Raw genomic sequence first — 12,252 nt, 5'->3', positions numbered from 1 at the left:
TTCAAAATATAATATCAAAGTTTTCTAAAAGGTTTCATAAACCAAAAATATGGAAGTCATAATCCTAGTTTACAAATTCAAAATATCATAAGTATAAGACAAAATTGAAAAATTGGTCCTCATGGTTTACCAAAAATTGTGGATATGGTCCAAAAAGTTTTCAATTTGCATGGAAGGTCCAAAATCAGAAAATTCTCATGATTTTGGTGCATTTTTATCCCTAAAAAACATGAAAATATGGTTTTACCCTTTTAGTTTCTTTTTTCATTTTTTAATATAAAATATAATTATTTTATAATTAAAAACAAAAACAAAGGAACAGGTCCACCCACACCACTGTACCCTCTCTGTCTCCACCATTTTCCCCAGCGTTTCTCATCTTGTTGGACAACTTCAGAGCAAGCAATTAGAATATGAACAATTTAGCAAGCCAATAGAGTATCAACAACTTCGATATTGTTTTCCTGTGTATCGACGAGAAAATTCGGGTTATGATTGTATGAGGAGGAGGCACCAATCTACTGAGAAAAGGTTTTTTGTTTTTCCGCCGGATGGTCAAATATGTTTCTAGGGATCCTTTGTAGATCATCAATGAAGACAAAAGATGAGTCCACAACCGACGACGTTATAGAGTTCGCGTTGTTCATGAGTGAATCATTAATAACATGGGTTGATTTGTGGGGTTCATCTTACAAATCATTAATTCAATCCATGATGATCTTATTGGTTATATTGAACAGAATCAGAAGAAAGATGAGACAACCGATTGTTGTTCCTCAAAACACACTTTGGATGCTCTATCTTTTGAGCAACATCATCCATATCAGGCGGCTTAACTTTGTAACCAAGCATCGACAACAACTCATCAACGCCGATATCCAGCTCTTCAACCTCATCCCACATCTTCAATTTCCTGATCACCTATTTAAAACCCAAAAGAAGAAGAGGCGGTAGCGGTGGAGGCATAAGTGGAACTGGCACCATTAAAGAAGGTGTAATCCTATTGTGGGTAATCTCATTTCATTTTTTTATTTTTCTTATTCAAATTCTTTTCTATATATCTTAAATCCAATGATTCAAGATAGGTAAAAGGGGTATAGGTTAACAATCTTTGAATAGGTATAAGAATTTGAGCATTTGTGATTGGGGGAAGCAATGATAGTGCTAGTGATTATCAGATAGAGAAAGATGATAAGGGAAGCCACAATGAAGAGAAAGTGGGTTAAGGATCGATGCACATGTCGAGAGAGAGAGAGAGAGAGAGAGAGAGAGAGAGAGAGAGAGAGACGTGGACCTATTTTTTTCTCTTTTATTTTTAATTAATGAACGATTAAAATAAATATGAAAAAAACAATTAAAATAGCAAAACATAACTTTCAAAATTTTCAGGACGAAAACCACGGAGAATTCATGATTTTGGACCTTTCATGCAATTCGAAAACATTTTGGATCCTATCAACAGGTATTGCAAAACTACGAGGACCAATTTTGCAATTTTGTCTAATAATTATAATACAACTAAAATTCATGAAAATGTTAATGTCGTCATTGTCATATCAGGTTATTCCCCTGGTCTACCCATTGGTTACTGAAATAGATTAATAAACAACGAGTAACCTTAAAGTTTAGTGAGCATACACATTACTCACTCATAAACACCAAAAGATTATTAACTTGAACAATTTCTTTTTACCTTAGAAACCAGTTTGAATTTCCACGACACTTTACAACTCGATCCTCACTACAAAACAACCTAACTCTACTGTCTTATACGAATCACTCGGAGTAAACAAAGAAATAAGAACATCAAAATTATACAAAACACTAATTGTAAACGAGAAAAAACGAGAGAGAACTTCTAAAAGTATGTGCAAGTGTTATGACTGAACCAAGCATCTTAGGCTTTATCTCACATATATATATATATATATATATATATATATATATATATATATATATATATATATATATATATATATATATATATATATATATATATATAGTTGTAAGACTCATGTATTCAATTGGTTTACTTAAAAAATAAAATAAATATGTTTAAATAAATGAAAAGTTTAAATTTAAAATAAAAATGAGAAAAATATTGAATTATTAAAATTGAAGTGTTTTATTTCTCTTTTAAATTTAAATAAATAATATAGATAAATAAATAAAAAAGAAAGTAAATAGCTCTAATTTAGGAATTGTTAATTAGTAGGTAAGTCTTTTAATGAAATTGATATCCATTTATTATTAGCTGTATTGTAATAATTACATTTAAATACTATGCAGAATTTAATAAAACGGATAAAACAACAAAATGACATGTGGAAAAAAAATTAAATAACCACAAAATGACATGTGACAAAATAAATAAGAGTGTGACATTTAGCAAAAAGATCTTTACTTATTAGCGTATATATATATGTATATATATATATATATATATATATATATATATATACACAGACACACACAGACACACACACACACACACACACACCCACACACACACACACACACACACACACACATATATATATATATATATATATATATATATATATATATATATATATATATATATATATATATATATGGTTAGGTTCATGTGAGACGACCTAATTTTGTGAGACTGTGAGACCACTTTTTCTAATAAATATTCTAATATTCTAATATTCTAGTGTTCATACAAATTAAATATGTGTGATATTCTAATATTCTAAAACAATAACGTTGACATATTTTAAAAACCCTCCTATTCCAACAAAGGATATCATAACCAACCATCACACCGATGCAACGTAACTTACTTTGCTCAAAATTAATGTTACATGCCTAACCGTAGTGGTACATCACAAACATCCCCATATGACGCAAAACCTTCCTTGATTCCATGAGTGATGTGGCCTTCCCACAGTTCCAACTAGAGGAAACTAGGAGCCAAATCGTAGATTCACCACACCCTCACAGCTGCTCATGGACCAGATGAATGCTATGAGTCACTCCACAGCCTTACAACACCTCTATCACTATCTGCCAACCTAGTAAATGCTACGGCCACCCTATAGTCTTACAACATTTCTGCCACTATCTGCTAACCTAGTGAATGTTACGGCCACCCTGCAGTCTACAACATTTCTACCACTACCTGCTAACCTAGTGAATGTTACGGTCACCCTGCAGTCTTAAAACATTTCTACCACTAACTGCCAACCTAGTGAATGTTATGGCCACCCTACAGTCTTAAAACATTTCTACCGCTACCTGCCAACCTAGTGAATGCTACGGCCACCCCACAGTCGTAAAACACTTCTATCACTACCCACCAACCAAATAAATCATTGGTTGAAGTCTCATTCGACTATACCCCAATCAGGTACGTGGGTCATGCTTCAAGTCACAAAGCCTATAACAGTCAAGAACAGGCAGAGAGGCTCTATCACTACCCTCAACATAAACCTATCCACATACCCACCATATGCCACCACTGATCCGCAAGGTAACCTAAACGTCTCATTACATGTGCAATCCCTTAGTTCAAGCGGTTCTCCCTCACTTGGATTTAATTGCGCTCTTCCAACCACAAAATTGCTAGACTGCCAATCAATCTCGCAACCTCAAGACTCGAAGTTGTTAACAACCTGAAGTCGCAAGTACTAGCATTCTATTACTAGCCAATCCTAGTGAACACACACCTGCCAAAATTGAATGATTGCTCCCCGAAATCTGAACAAGCTCAATATTCATGAGCACTTTCCAGTGAATCCACTATAAGTCCTCGGTAACATCAATGGATGATAAAGAACAAAATCTCACCTATTGAAATGGGTACCAACCAATTCAACGACCTACTTGCACTTGAGAATTCCCATGCGAACCTGCAACTGACAACACTTCGAATGTCTGAACTTGAAAAATACCGATCTTACACCCACGATCAAACCAATTCGTCATTGCCTGGTATCCCCAAAAGAACCCCTACAAATCCTGCATTCAAACCTAACATGCCCACCTTGCAGATTCCTTGAGTTCGTTGTTGATAGCACCAAATATCGAACAAGTTGCTGGTCTTCTCTCACTTAAATCTATCTTTGACGATGGTGAATGCCTCCCACATCGAAATCCAATACTACCTCGACCAAATATCCTCTAAGCACGACTCTCGGTATGCAATATGACATATGAAGATTCTCAAAATGAAATGTTTGTAGTGTTAACTAGTGGAACTCGGATATCCTCGGCATGTGATTGTAATCCTTGACTCCTCACCATGGGAGCATCCACCCTGACCTCACGACCATCAGTATTCCTCTGATTGGTTGGATTAGGTTACCTCACTACTACCTTCATCAACTTCGGACAGTCGACCTTCTTGTGGCCCACTTGGTTGCAGTGGAAACAGAATGGACTCGTCCCCTAGGGACAATCTCTGCTACCATGACCAACCCTGCCACACTTGTAGCAACCCTAACTCCATGATCGAAAAACTCCATCGTGCTGCTTCTTGCACGTTCTACATTGACCTCGACCCTGTTGACCTCTTACCCGCTGATAAGAAGTATTGGGTCTCTTCGCTGGACCCCCAACTGTTTGCAACTGTTTTGGATTCTTCTTCCTGAGGTGCACCAAATCAATCTCGCGCTTCCAGGATCTAGTTTTAATATCATTCCGGGTCTTACGTCATGACAAGCTCGCAAACTCCCTAATGTCATCCCTCAGCATATCATGATACCTCACCTTCTTCATCCCCCTTGTCTGCTGCATATTGCAGAGCCAACAAAGCCCTTTCCTGAAACATGGTAGTGATGTCTACCACAGTCTCACTAGTCTGGCGAAGGCCCTGTAACCCCCTCACCAGCTGTTGCACCTCAATTGCCAGTGAAAACTCCTCCTAAAATATCGTGACAAAATCTTCCCCAAACATGGCCACTGCAACCGCAGATCCCAGAGCCCTACTGACCTCCTCCCACCAATAATGGGCTTGGTCCGTCAACAGACAATATGAAAAACCCACATTTACCTCCTCAGGGTAGAGCTCGTCCGTTGAGCATTCTCCATGTCAACGACCCATCAGCGGCTAGCAATGGTATCCTTAGCCCTAAAGAACTCTGGAGCTCCACAAACCTTAAACTCCCAAAATGAGGGATTTCGTGCTCCCAACTGACTTGCCATGATCTCGGCTCGAAAAGCCCCGAGTCGCTCATCTAGCAACTCCATAATCCTATAACAGTATGCGTCTAGATGCTCATGCATAATCTCCATGATCCCCTCCTTGATTATATCAAAGATTATAGGAGTCTATTCCAAAATACCGCAGGTGATCTCCGAAGAGATGAACTCCCACATCTGCTCATCAATCGACTCAGTTCCAGCACATTAGTCTAAACTAGATCCTTCACCACGACTGCTCACCACCATACTCAAAAGCATCCATATAATAATAAGAACACACTTAAAGAATCTTCATCCCTCAAGCTTCCTAGATCCTCCGTGATTCCCCTCAATTCGAGTATAGATCCTATGCTTTCAGTAGTACGGGTCCAATACTACCATCCCCACCTACCCATACTTTCCTCAAGAGTTATCCCGAATCCTCCACGTCACCTTCTCAAATCAGTACTCCAAGTACCTACTAAACAACACAAACCAACCCACTAAAGCATTTCATAGGCTCTCATAGGTTCCTGAACTCATGCTGCCATCAACTGTTGAAGAACTACCACTAATGTCAGCTAACTACTTCATAAATGCAATCACATGTAACAAATCTTAAACAGCCCTTCGAGTAAAAGACTTAATCCCTATAACGATTGGATTCAGGCAGGAGCTATGCAATAGGGTCAAATCTATCACTCTATGTTTATTTAACGTTTGCAGCATGCAACTTAACATATTCACTTAGTAGTTTACTCCCATCACTAAGGGGTCCCATAAAGCACAAAACAAGTAGCATTCATGCAATAACACTCCAAACCGCAAAAAAAAACCAAAGGAAATATCAAGCTCACTTACTACTACTATGCTAGGAACTTCTACTCTCACTTCCAGTTGCGTTATGCACGCAACATATACATAATATAGAAATATGATTGTAATAGTATTCAATATTTAAATCATACACTTAGCAATCACTTCTACAAATATATATTCCAAATCTAGCATATCATCTAATTCTCGTAGGCTACAAGGCATCATATATCACGCTTATCTATCATGCAATTCATGAAAGTATCCCTAGATTTATCCCAGCATGTAAACATTCATATCATCTATCATATCAACACGTATGAGTATTTTGAGAATCACTTACTTGAGCTTGGCTGATTGCACACATCACACCTCCTTTTTCTTTATAAAAAACTTTTTAGAAACTTATTTTCTTTTCAAAAATAGTTTTAGAAATTCTTTTACTTTAAAATATTACCAATTCCTCAGTTTGAGTTCAGATATACCCGATAGTGTGCCCGAATCCCACAAACCAAGGCTCTGATACCAAATTGTAACGTCCCAAAAATTCATAGTAAAATTATTATTTTTAAAACAATAAACTATACAAATGAGTAGTTTCAAAACCGATCAAAGTGAATATATTATGTAAACATCAGAGTAAATATTGAAAATTGCCAATGAGGAAAATTCTGTTGGATGCAGAGTAGTCACGTTGGGCCCTTCCCTTTCGTACCAGAAGTACCTAAAACCATAAACGTAAAACCGTAATCATAAAGCTTAGTGAGTTCCCAAAGTACCACATACCAAAACATACAACTGGGCTCAACCCTAGGATATATCCACCTAGATATACATATATGGGCCCTAACATAGGGTGTATTTCAACACAATCAACACATATGGGCCCTGCCCTGGGGCATTTTTCAACCCATTATACAATAATAGGCCCCGTCATGGGGTATATTTCAACCCAAACATACGATAATGGTCCCCACCATAGGGTTTATTTCATCTCATCATACGAACTCCTGTAAACCACACAACATCTATCATCCTAACTAATACAATAATAGGCCGACATTAGTGCCTTCAACCCATGGAAACACCGAGAAAACTCAATTTTCAATCGGAAAGATCATTGAATCTACCAGTCCCCTATTCATCGGAACATGGCCAAACTTTTCTTATAATCAATATACCAAAACTACCCCTAGGTCAAACTCCTGATTAAAGTCAAATTCAAAGTCAACTAGGTCAACTCGGTGATTATTTTGGACGTACTCAACGAGTATGCATGGTTACTACATGTTTGATCAGAGTTGAGGGGCTGGCTACATACGCACAAAGTACCATTTGGTATGCCCAACGTACACGACTACCACCCTTTCTTCCCATTAAGAGCTTAATCCGAAGCTCTTTCGTCCAAAAATCGAGATCTATCCCTCAAATGATGTTTTACATCATAAAGCTTCCAACTTTATGATTTTGCATGGCTATTAAGTGCTCAATACCGAATATCTTAACTTCTTAAATCTTTAAGACATCCTAGCTCATGCATGGAAGGTAACTAAGTTCCAATATTACATTTTTATGGTTCCTAATAACTCCATAATCGATAAAGTTTCAAAATTTATCATTTAGAATGGTCCAAATAACCAAGATCTAGTCTTTAAGTCTCAAAGGGAGCAAAAGTGCATCTTTTCCAACTTAATCCATTATATCCAATTCTGCAACCTTTAGATCTAAATCAATATGATGTTTAGATGGATAAAGTTTCCGACATTATCCATAACAAGGTAACAAAATTTCAAGATCTAAACTTTGTGCACTAAAATGAACAAAAGCTCATAACACCCAAAACTAGCTAGATCTGACAAATACGTCATAAAGATTCAAGGTTTATACATCAAGAAGAAAGATCAAGGTGAACAGAGTCTGGATCTACAACCTCCAATGCAACCAGGACTTCTCCAAAGAGCTCCTTCTTCTCCAAGATGTACCATGAACACTCCAAAGTACTCAAGAACACCTTCTTTTTCTCAAAAGGCTTAGACTAGGGTTAGGGTTTTCAAGGGAGGGTGTTGGAGAGGTTGAGGCTGAAAATGGAATGGGTTTGGGGAAGTTAAGGAGCTTAAATAGGGCTCAAACTACGAAAATAAGGTTTGGGCATTGACTGCTTACACAAAGCATACTCTTGGTAGATGCATCGTACTAGGGATGCCCTAGTACGCCTATCGTACTTCCTGTACGCCCAACGTACCAGACTAAGTCCAAAACCTTCCTAACTTCTTACAATCATAACTTCTTCATTCTACCTCCATTTTCAACGATCTTTATATCCACGGAAAGGCATTGAGGACCTCTATAACCCTATCTAATTACTTTTGACTTAGAACACATCAAACTAAAATCCTTAATTCATAAAAGAAGTCTGAAACACCACTTTTCCCATTTTGCCCTTTGACTCCAAAGCTCAAACCGAACTCTTGGATCACATAATCTATATTAACCACCTCCAAATGCATCTTAACCTCTATTTCCATATGCCCGAATCCTTATGATACTTGATCCTTGGGTCAGAGCCCTAAATTATGAAATGAATCGAAACAGGGTGTTACAAATCAAACAAAGATAGAAGCCATTCGTGATTCGCCAACATTTCACAACACTTGAATCTTTCGTGGGCTTCTCAGGTTGACGGAGTAATATCATAAGTTTATAAAGGATTATTGGATCATCATTGGTCCATTGATGGGTATTTTACATTGTAACAGTTTTGTGTAGGGCGTCGAGTCCGAACTCTCCTTTACTCAGTTGAAAGGAGTGTTTTCCAACACCCCGGTTCTTGCATTACCATATTTCGTAGCAGCTTTTATTGTTGAGTGTGATACATCAGGTAGTGGAATTGGTGTCATATTGCAGAAGCACAATCATTTGGTGGCTATCTGTTGTTAGAAATTGGATGATCAACATCACAAGCTTTCTGAATGTGATCGTCAACTAATCGGGTTGGCCAAACTCGTGGCTCAGTGGCGGCCCTACTTATGGGATCACCATTTTTTGATCGAAAATGATCACCCCAGCCTCAAGTTCTTTCTTGATCAACTGTTAACCACATCCCCACAACAACATTGGGTTAAAAAATTTGTTGGGTTTGATTTTAGTGTCAAATATAGAGTTGTAACGTTAAACCGAGACGTCAATGCACTGTCAAGGAGGGAGGAACAAAACGAGACCGGAGAACTCTTTTTCATGTAATATTTACAACCAAAAATATTTGAAACTCTATGCATTGAAATTGAAAGTGATGATGAAATTTGGGATTTGCGAAGAAAGATAATTAATGGAACCAATGATAGAAAGTGGACTGTTAATGTAACAACCCGAAAATTCGTATCATTGCTTGTAACCCTTTTCGTAACTCATTTCGATAATCCAAACGCCGTTCCAAATTTCGTTTCCGATTTCGTCATTTAATTAGGTCATAATTGTGGGACTTCTATTATGACTTAATGAGTGTCTAAACATGTTTAGAACTCACATTAGTACTTCATATTAATAATTGGAAACATTTTAGAATTTAACATATCGGGTTACGGTAACTCAATCGGGTGCGACCAAAAGCTCCGTATAACGCCGCTATCGGGTAGAATTCCACCGTGTCTAAAACTTAGACACTATTTAAATATGTTTATGCTTCCATTTGAAGCTTTTTCTCTCTCACTACTCTCTCTATAACCTCTCTCCTTAACCAAAGATTCAAGGTCTAAAACATTGATTTAAGGCTCCAAATCTTTGAGGTAACATCCCTAGCTTGTTGTATAACCTCTTAGGCCTTCAAATTCGTGTTTAATCTATCATTTTGGACCTGGAACATGTGTTTACGGCCAAGGAGCATGCTTGGGCCGTAAACACATAATAATGGGGTTTTTAAACACTTTAACCCTTCCAAACCAACTTTGGGACTTAGATATGACTATATGGCTTACCAATTCGGACTTAGAACACATTAAACATGGTTTTTGAGGAGTAAACATGAGTTTACTGCCCAAGAACAAGATTGGGCCGTAAACACCTCATACATGGGGAGTAAACTCATTTAAACATGTTTCAAAGCCATATAACTCCACCAATAGCCTTGGAATAAATCCTAGAACCATCTAAAAATAGTTTGGGGATCTTAAACACATCAAACACTCTCCATTTGAGAGTTTACGGACATAGCACATGCTCCAGGTCCGTAAACTCCTATTTATGTGTTAAATGGTGCCCTAAATTCATACCAAGGCTTGGAAAACTAGTTAGAAACACATGTGATTGTCCTAAGCATCACAAAATAAATATGGTTTGAGCTTGGGGGAGTTTACGGTCGTAAAATCCATGTTTACAACCATGAAATCCCATAAATGGTGTATATGTCCATATAATTCATTCCAAGGCATTTGAAAAATCCATACTAGCATTCCCCATGTCCATTTAAGCCATTTAGCACTCAAAACCACCCAATCGTGAGTTCAAAGCCGTGAACTCATGTATGTAGGGGATATATGGCCGAAAACTCATTAGGAAGTTTACTCTTGAGGAGTAAACGCAATTCCCAAGTCCCTCGCATCATTACACGTCCGAAGATGTCACCCGGGTCACTCCAAACACTCGTTTTGAGGTGTTTTAGTTCATTGGAGTGTAATGTTCCATCTAATTAGTAATTGTAAATCTAATTAGATATATTTGGACATTATTCCATTATACATAGGAACATCGAGAGTACTTAAGCCCGAACCAACGTTTAGCCTCCAAAATCGTCACATTTCCTCGTCTGGTGAGTTCATACCCCTACCCTTTTTCACTGTTTTTAATGTTTTTAGGGGGGGGGGGAATACAAGAAAAGTACAAGGGATACTTGTACTCAAAAACTTGTTTTACATGTGTGTGTGTTTCATATTTCATATGCTTTTGACACTGATAATCATAACGGATAACAGTTTGAAACTTGCAGGATAATCATGTACATTATTTGTGAAATTGGTTATAAGATGTTATGTTTATTATTTCACAAATGGCTTTCCACATTTTTATCAGTTAAAAGCATGACATTTAAACCTCTGAACATGAAATTTTGTACACTGTTTTGTCCTCGGTAACACTCCACGGAAATACGCGAGTGGAGGATCATCGTATTATTACTAGTAAATTTGTTAGTCCTATATAATTGGAGACACGTCCTCAATGAACACTCCACAGAGATACGCGAGTGGAGGACCGCAATCGTAACCAGAATCTCTTAGATAAGGGAGCGTGACTTGAGTGTATAGATCTATACGGGGCTGACTACCCCACACCTGGCTGCTAGCTACAGCCGAACCGAAATGGTTCAAGGGTGACGAAAGTCATTAGGTGATGTGGACTACTTATTGCCATATTTAGTCTTATTGTATGGTTATGGGACTCGCAATTAGGATAATAGAGATTTACTTAATAGTAATAATGAATAAGTAATTAATTTACTTTGTAAATATTAGTTTTATAAACGTGTTAAAACTAATACACTTCACAAGATAACCGGGTTTTCAGTATTCATCTTCACATTGGTAACCAACATCTTTCACATTAGGAAAATATGGGATTTTCCTGGAGAACATTGAACGTAATCAGAAAAGTGTAACAAACCAGATAACTTTACATTCACAAGAGTAAACATGTTTTCAGTGTACAACCTTACATTACATTTCGGGAATTCAATAACCAACATTATTTAGAAAATATGGGATTTTCTTGGTGTGTGTAACATTTTCAGTAACGAACAGGAAACTTGTACATTTTTCACAAAACAAAACCGCTTATGAACTCACCAGCGTTATGCTGATTTTCAAACCGCTTGTATTCTCAGGTCAGCGTTAGACAGGTACCCGAAGAACCTTTTGTTCGAAGACGGAGTGCTCAGAAGACCCGTTTCATTTTGTTCATATATACTATGTATCACAACTGTACAACTTTACTTTTGAAACAATTGTAAAAACTTTCTACATGTAATGTAATGGTTGTTTTACTTTACTTACTATGTGCATTGGATTTGATACTCAACGTGGAGTTAACCCCGGAAATGTTTCCGCCTTCGATTTTCGGGGTGTGACAGTTAAAGACGGGATGATCATTCACAATGGATGTGTGTATTTAAAATCCAGCTCTCCACTAGTTAATGAGGTGGTCTCTATGGTCTATAATACCACTCATGAAGGGGTACATAATACGATGGAACGAATACGCAATAATTTTTTTGGAAGGGCTGGAAGGCTACCATCCAAA

General features: G+C 37.3%; 1 pseudogene; it reads right to left on the bottom strand.

Moving 5' to 3' along the window:
- Positions 1-422: 422 nt before the first annotated feature.
- LOC145003055 (DELLA protein GAIP-like) lies at positions 423-1,024 on the bottom strand (annotated as a pseudogene).
- Between the last annotated feature and the right edge of the window lie 11,228 nt (positions 1,025-12,252).

This window comes from Lactuca saligna, chromosome 6 (genome assembly GCF_052625555.1).
Source record: "Lactuca saligna cultivar CGN05327 chromosome 6, ASM5262555v1, whole genome shotgun sequence".
Classification (NCBI taxonomy): domain Eukaryota; kingdom Viridiplantae; phylum Streptophyta; class Magnoliopsida; order Asterales; family Asteraceae; genus Lactuca; species Lactuca saligna.
The sequence above is the reverse complement of the archived record's forward strand: the minus strand, read 5'-3'. Positions and strand labels throughout refer to the sequence as shown.